Source organism: Hyperolius riggenbachi, chromosome 3 (genome assembly GCF_040937935.1).
Source record: "Hyperolius riggenbachi isolate aHypRig1 chromosome 3, aHypRig1.pri, whole genome shotgun sequence".
Taxonomy (NCBI): Eukaryota; Metazoa; Chordata; class Amphibia; order Anura; family Hyperoliidae; genus Hyperolius; species Hyperolius riggenbachi.
In genome coordinates this window covers 433,259,907-433,267,377 of record NC_090648.1, presented here as the reverse complement: position 1 = coordinate 433,267,377, position 7,471 = coordinate 433,259,907, and the positions used below count along the sequence as shown (strand labels likewise).

Below are 7,471 nucleotides of genomic sequence, written 5' to 3'. Positions count from 1 at the left end.
TATCACATTAGAAACATTTGCTTGTGTGTGTGTGGCCCGTTTCCAGGGACATCGGCTGGCTAGTTTCCGGAGCTGTGACAGCGGTAATGGCTCCGTTTGTCTAGCATGTGACCTGTCTGGGTCCGTACGCATAGATTTGTGTGCTGCATTGAATGTGTGACACCAGGTCGCCCCCTCTTGTGCTGTGCGGGTGTGTATTTGTATGTCATACTTCCATGCCGTATCTATTGCCTTTGCCTGACATAACATTCTCCTAAAGTTTTATGAATGAAATGGGAGAAGCTGATTGGCTGCTCTTTTTCATATCCCTTAGAACTGACTTATAGGTGTAGCAGTCATTCTGGTGGGCAGTACATGCTGGGAGTTGTAATTGCACCCCATTCAGAAGCAAAGGTTGCGATGAAATGGTGCTCTAGGCAAGGTAGTAGTTTTGCTCTCCTCCCCTTCTGGTCTTTTGGGGAATCTGACATGGGAAAGGGGCCAGAGAAAGTGACAGTTGGGCCCCCTGACACCCACTACGCTCCAGGCACCTGCTTAGGTTGCCTTGTGGATGAGCCTGCTCCGTTCGGAGGCCCAAAGTTCAGTTTGATGATAGAGTAATATGTGCTAAATACCCCCCTTTGTCTCCCCTCTTCAGAGCCCCCTTCCACCAGCAGCTCGCAGACGAGCCACCGAAGCGAGGATGGTGAGACGTCGTTGCCTCCTGAGCAGACCCCCAAGAAGAGCCGGCCCACCACGTAAAGGGTTCGGGTAAGTAACCTACTTGTATATCTTCATCATCATTGCTGCACCCAAAATCTGCCACTCTGGGGGTCATTTAAACATAACGGCAGCATGCCATGTGCCCCAAACATCCTGCGTCTTTATTGTGTAAATACTTCCTCTTTTCTCGCTCCCCTGAGAAGCTTACACTCAAAAATCTCCAGTGTAATCCTCTCTTCTAGTAAATTCTTTCTAACACATCTGTCCAGGTGTTAGGAATGCGCAAGAATGCCTCCTTCTTTGTGCAGCTCACTACTCCTGCAGCAAGGTGTGAGTTGCTAGGCCAGTACTGTTGCCATGGCTGCAAATTAAGCTTGCTGCAAAATTTTGATAGATCTATCTATCTCTCTCTATTTATTTGTTTTACCCTGTAATGGAAATGTGTGTGTCCTCCTGTGTCAGTGCCTCTTCCTGTAAGGAGCTGGGATGAAGCCCTGCAGTCTCTCTCGCTGCACTGCACACACAGAGGCTAGCTCAGGGTTCAGTCAGGAGATATGATCTATATGTGAAAGGCTGCTTGTGCTGAGTGCAGCAGCTGGGACTGGCTGTAAACAAGTTGTAGTGGAAGTGCTGGGAGGGGGGCCGGAAGTGGTGGAGTGTCAGAGCGTGGCTGTGACGTTTCTGCTGTTTGAAAACAAAGTGCACAATGTGCTGTGGTTTGCAGCAGTGTACGCCTTGGGGTGTGAGGTGTGACACAGAGCGGCGTGCTGTGCAGCACACACCAGTGGGTGGATGTGCCTTGCGGATGCAGAGAGGCGCAGTGTCTGGAGGGAAGGCTGCGGTGTTCATAAGCTAATGTATAGTCCAGCTGGTTTTTTTTTTTTTTTTTTTTTATATTGTTGGAATGGTTGGAGTGTAGTGGTTAGCAATTTTGACTTGTGGCGCTTTAGTCCCGGGCCTAAAGGACAACTGAAGTGAGTGGTATATGGAGGCTGCCATATTTATTTCCTTTTAAGCAATACTAGTTGCCTGGCTATCCTGCTGATCCTCTGCCTCTAATACTTTTAGCCATAGACCCTGAACAAGCATGCAGCAGATCAAGTGTTTCTGACATTATTGTCAGATCTGACAAGATTAGCTGCATGCTTGTTTCAGGTGTGATGCAAACTCTACTGCAGCCAGATAGATCAGCAGGGCTGCCAGGCAACTGGTATTGTTGAAAAGGAAATCTATATGGAAGTCTCCATATTTTTCTCCTTCAGTTGTCCTTTAAATCCTGGCGAAGATTACCTGCATGGAGTTTGTACCTTCTCGCCTTATTTGCCTGGATTTTGTCTGGGCGAGGAGAGTTGTTTGATCCAGAGAATGGATCACATAGGTTTTGCTGTATAAATGCAAAATAATAAAAATTGTGTACTCCTCCCCCCCCCCCCCCTTTTTTTCCCCCCCTTCTTTTTCACTTTGTCTACTTCTTTCTTCTTCTCTCTCCCATGTTGGGTTATTTTGAACCATTAGATATGATCAATGAGATACAGGATTATGTAGATCTTGCATGCTAAGGTAGGTGGCTCGCTAATGGACCAATCAAATTCCACCTTGGCAGAACCTGATTTTAGCATTTTCAAGCTGCATACATTTGTGTTTGAGATCTGCTTAAAGCGGATCCGAGATGAAAAACTAACTATAACAAGTAACTTGTCTATATATCTTATCTAAAGTTTAGATGGTTTACACAGCAAATCTAGCTGCAAACAGTTTTAATAGAATATGATTATTTCTTCCTGTGATACAATGACAGCAGCCATGTTGTTTGTAAACATTACACAGAGGCAGGCTTATCTGCATCTTGAGCCATCAGCCTAATCCCCCCCCCTCCTCCTCCTCCCCTCTGCCTCTGAAATCAATGGCTAGTAACACCTCCCCCTCCTGCCCAGACTGAGCTCCCATGAGCCCTTGCTACTGCCAAGGCTCTCTGAAAACCTGTGGGTGTGGCTTTTTTAGTTTATAGGGAATTCGAGTGTTAAAACAAAAAAGTATTTGTCTTGAGGAATGCCCTATAAACAATAGGAAAGGAACACAATTATGCAATGTGTAAAAGTTCACCTCGGATCCACTTTAAGCCTGCATCAACTTGGAACAATTTGCGTCTCATTGACCATCCCTGTGATGGGCTCACTAGAGAAAAAGGTCTACTGGTCAGTGAGTTGCTGATGATATTGAGTTGATGCAAATGTTTGTTCTTTTTTAGTTTTTTTTTTTTTAAAAATGCAACTTGGAAATGGACCAGTGAAATGCTGTATTTGATGATTTTTGTCTGTCTGCTTGAAATTAACTTGTATCTTCCTGGAATTATCAGCATCTTATGGCCAATCTCTAGTTAGTCTTGCTTTTATCCCGGGCCACACAGCATTGATGGGGTGTTCATGGTAGCGATGTTCAATGAGATGCAAATAATTTACGAATTGATGCAGAGTTATGCTAATTTTTACATAAATACATGCAGCCTGAAAATTGACCAATCAAATTAAGGCAATGTGGGATTTGATTAGTCCAGTTTCAAGTTGTATTAATTTACATAAAGTTGCATCAACTCAGTTATTTGCATCTTGTTGACCATCCCTATGTCAGGGCAATAATCACCCTAAAATGACGGTGTAATTTCAGGTGTAATTTGGCCGCGATAGATTGCATTAATGCGTCTCTAAGCTTTCAGTTTTTATGTGTTTAATTCTCTCTTTTTTTTTTTTTTTGTCTCCCTCAGGAAGGCTCCTCCCCTTCCTCCAGTGTTGGCTGAACTCCGCCCACTCAGCCCCCGAACTCTGTCGCTGGTGGAAGAATCCTGCAGAGCACTGATACAGAGTAACACTACAGATGATGGGCATCACATGTAGCAATGTACAACTCGGCACCTTCCGCTTCTCTTACTACTCATGAGCCTGACCCCTATCCCCCTCCCCCCATGTAGCACATAAAAGGATTTAGAGAAGGGCGAGGGGAGGCGGGGCTGTGGCCGGTATCTCACCAATTGGAGTGAAGAGAATTTTGGGGGCTGAAGGTCAAGATCATGTGACGGATCTTCACAATCTTTCACACAGGGAGGCCTGTGACATATTGAGGAGGGGCATTTCTGGGGATTGGTGCAGAAGGGTCTCTGATAACAACAGAGTATAGCCAAGAGGCTCTCGTGCACCCCCTTGTGGCAGCTTTTACACACTAACCTTGGATAGAAGATTACATACTGTAAGCACCAACTAAAACTTGCTAGATCAGCTTAGAAAGTACAAGCAATATTCTGGGAAAGAGTTGAACTGCTAGTAGCCCTGTCGCCATTCATGCTGTAACTGCACAATAAATTCCTCATTATTTCAGAAAAAAAGCTCAGAAATAGCACTTTTCAGTATGATCAGCACTTAACAGCTCATCTGTGGGCGGGGCTGCTGACCAAGACAGGGATCCCCCTCTCCACTTGGTTTCTTCCACCTGACAAAGCCTCTAACAGCCACTGTTTCACTGTAAGTAACTGTATGCAGTGGGGGAAAAGGCCATGAATTGTCCGGATACAGTAAGGAGGGGATCCCTGTTCCCACCAGCAGCACTGCTAATAGATGACATGGAAAAATTGGGATGTATGAGCATTTTCTGGATACAGAGTATATTGAGGATGTTATTCTGCTGCTGTAACCTGAATAGGGGCTTCAGAATATGACCAATTTCCTTACAGTGGGGATTTAATTTTCATGTTCCTGGCTTTACCTCTGGATGTTTTTTTATTTTTCACATTCCTGACTTTGTAAGCCAGAGGGTCCTAAACCTGGTGCAGCTACCTTACCTGCAGTGTAGGCAAACACGGCTATCACAGGGCTTCTTAGCCTGCAGCACCAACTCATTGATTTTAATCTCCTCTTTGACCTCCTACTGTCTGCTCACTACCCACTCTTAGTAAGTCTGAAGCCACGCCTCCTTACAAGAGGCTGATCATTTTTGATTGGACTATCAGTCAGCAGGGAACTGTGGCTTCAGATAATGAAGACAAAAAAATCGCTCTCCTTCCTGTATGCCCTTGTGACTGAAGGGGGAGTGTTTATTGCTAATTGGGAGTGAATAGACATCAAGAAGTCAGTAAGGTGTTCACAACCCCGTCATTTTTAAAATGAGCATTTTAAGCAAAGACATTTAATCAGAATTTGCTTGCTTTGTCCCAGCCTACATCTGCCCCATAGTCTGTTCACCTTTCAGGACTGGAATGGGACAGTTCTTTAAAACCGGAGAAAATAAGCTGTTTGCCCTGTATAGGCCCCTCGGGTCACTCATAAATGGTTGTGGTGATAGTCTACAGCCTGCATTTCCAGCACTTAAATCTGTTTTATTTTTCCTGAGTAATCCTGTTATACACGGCGCTGTACTGAATTCATCACATTGGAATAGTGTCCACTTTATTCAAATATGTTGGGTTTCCAGTAATGCTTTGTGCCCAGCGAATCCATTTCATATATTGATTGTTCCCCTTGCAGTTTTCCATAGAGTCCTGCAGACCACAGCTGAGCACATACCCCTGGTCATACTGGATCCTGCAAATGTAAGGGCATTATGGGTAATTCCTAATGTCCTTTGTATTCCATTGCCCTGCCATTCACCTCTCTGACGGCTTTGTTTAGGATGAATTTAGCCTACTGGGACTTGCATTAATGCAAACGTTAACGACGTGCATTTCCATAGCAATTGCAGCCATGCACGTTTTGCCGTAGTTGGCAAAACGTGTACAATCCAGCAAGTGGAGCTTTCCCCGTACTTTCCTGTCTTTTGTGTCCACTACATTTACCATTCTGAGGGAAAGCTCGTCTTTGTTGCTGTCTGTGTCTATATTGTAGAGAATTCTACTCATTGTTTTGTCAAACCTATGAGAGCAATAGAACGTGATGAAAGGTTCCCTAATGTGGGCCCAGGCAGCAATATAAAGTGAGCAGAAGATCTTAACCTTCTTTACACTATTGAGAACCCAACAAGAAAGTTTTGGGTGGCATTGAAGTTCAGTTGTATCCAATATATTCTAAAATAACCATCCAAAGTCCTGGTACATATTTTAAAACCATAATTCTGCATTAACCTCCATCCTGGCCCCTAAGTGAGCTGACTTATCTGCTACTGGAGAAGGAGGCACCTCTTGAGGTGCATACACACATTCAAATTTGATTTTTTTTTTTTTACCACTTCTATGTAGTATGAGGGCCAACCAGATTTTGAATACTATGAACTGATTGGATGTGTGTACAAGACTTAAGTCTCGAGGAGCTGTCATGGAGGACTCCAGAAATATGGGTTTCTGATTTAGCACTTCCACTATTCACTATAATTGCAGGCAGTTTTTCCCCTAATCTCAGTTGCAGTTCTGCCACTTGAATTGTACAGTGCCCCCCGCAGGCTGCACAGGGTACTGCACTCAATAACCCCCAGAAATTAAAAAAAAAAAAAAAAAATTCCAATTGACATTGACAATTCAACAATAGCCAATAAGGTACTTTCCTTTTTTCCTGTAACAATGTGCAGGCCTCTCCTTGTGCTGAAAGATTGCCCCACAGTATTTTTTTTAATTTGATTTCTACTTTGTGTGTACATAGAAATATATCTATTTTTAATTTTGTGACAAGGTTAAAAAACAAAAACAGAAAAAAAATCTAGTCTTTTGTACACTGGCACAACTGTGTGACAGGAGTCTGGTTCTAAGCTTTATATATTCATGCAATTTCCGTTATTAGAGAAAAAAATGGGGTCCGTAGGATTCTGGATCCCAAGATCAGTACAATGCACCCCTAACACGATACAGGGGGCCGATCGTCATCACTCTGGTCATCAGAAAACATGTAGAATGTCAGTTTTCCTGATGCGCAGTCCATCCTCCCATCAGCGGAGGTTGGGGCGTGTTATCTTCTCCTGCCTTCATCACCGCAGGCCTTACGATATGACAGTACTGCACTTCTTGGGTGCCGTAAGCACCCGGCCATAGTACTCTCTCATATCCCTCCCTCGTGACATACGTGCATTGTCCTTTTTTTGTATGTAGCATATCATGACCAAGTCTGAGGTGTGTGCGTGTTTATCTCTGTGCAAAGACACTGAAACCTCGTACTAACTTATTTATGTTTAAAAGGAAACAAACGAAAAAAAGATTTAAAAAAATGTAATCTAGAAATTATTTTTTTTTTCAGAAAGCCAAAGTGGCAACATTTTTTTTTGTGCAACTGTAAATGCTGTTTATATATACCTATTTCCTTTTACTCTGATGTTTAGCAGGGTTTTATTTTTTTGTTGTTGTTTTGTTTGTTTTTTTTATTTACTTTTTACATTTCTTTTATAATAATTTGGCTGTAGAGAAAAAAAAGATTGCAGACTGAGCCAGATGATTTGTAAGAGGAAAAAATGCTTTTTTTCTTTTTGCCTACCTTTGAAAAAAAAAAAAAAGAATTTCAATGTCATGCAATCGGCAAAAAAAAAAGAAATAAAAATCATGCACAAAATTATTAGTGTGTGCGTTCTGTCTGTGGTGGGGAAGGGTAAGCAGAAGTTACATGCGTGTTGCATTACACTTTTTTTATTTTTTAAATTAGATACATAGGGTGCATATGCACATTCAATTTTGATTGGCTAATCGCACCACGCTCTTGTAGTATGAGAGGTTTACCTCCATAATCTGTTCATAGAATTCAAATCTGTTGGCCATAGAACTACATGGAGGTGGTAAAATTGGCCAGTGATTGACCAAACAGAATTCTGT

The 7,471-nt window shown here is 42.8% G+C and overlaps 1 long non-coding RNA gene across 1 annotated transcript; it reads left to right on the top strand.

The window, feature by feature from the left end:
* The first annotated feature begins 632 nt into the window (after positions 1 to 632).
* LOC137564171 (uncharacterized) lies at positions 633 to 7,214 on the top strand. Its single transcript, XR_011030543.1, has 2 exons — positions 633 to 750; positions 3,464 to 7,214. It is a non-coding gene; the product is annotated as an uncharacterized lncRNA (long non-coding RNA).
* Positions 7,215 to 7,471: the final 257 nt, after the last annotated feature.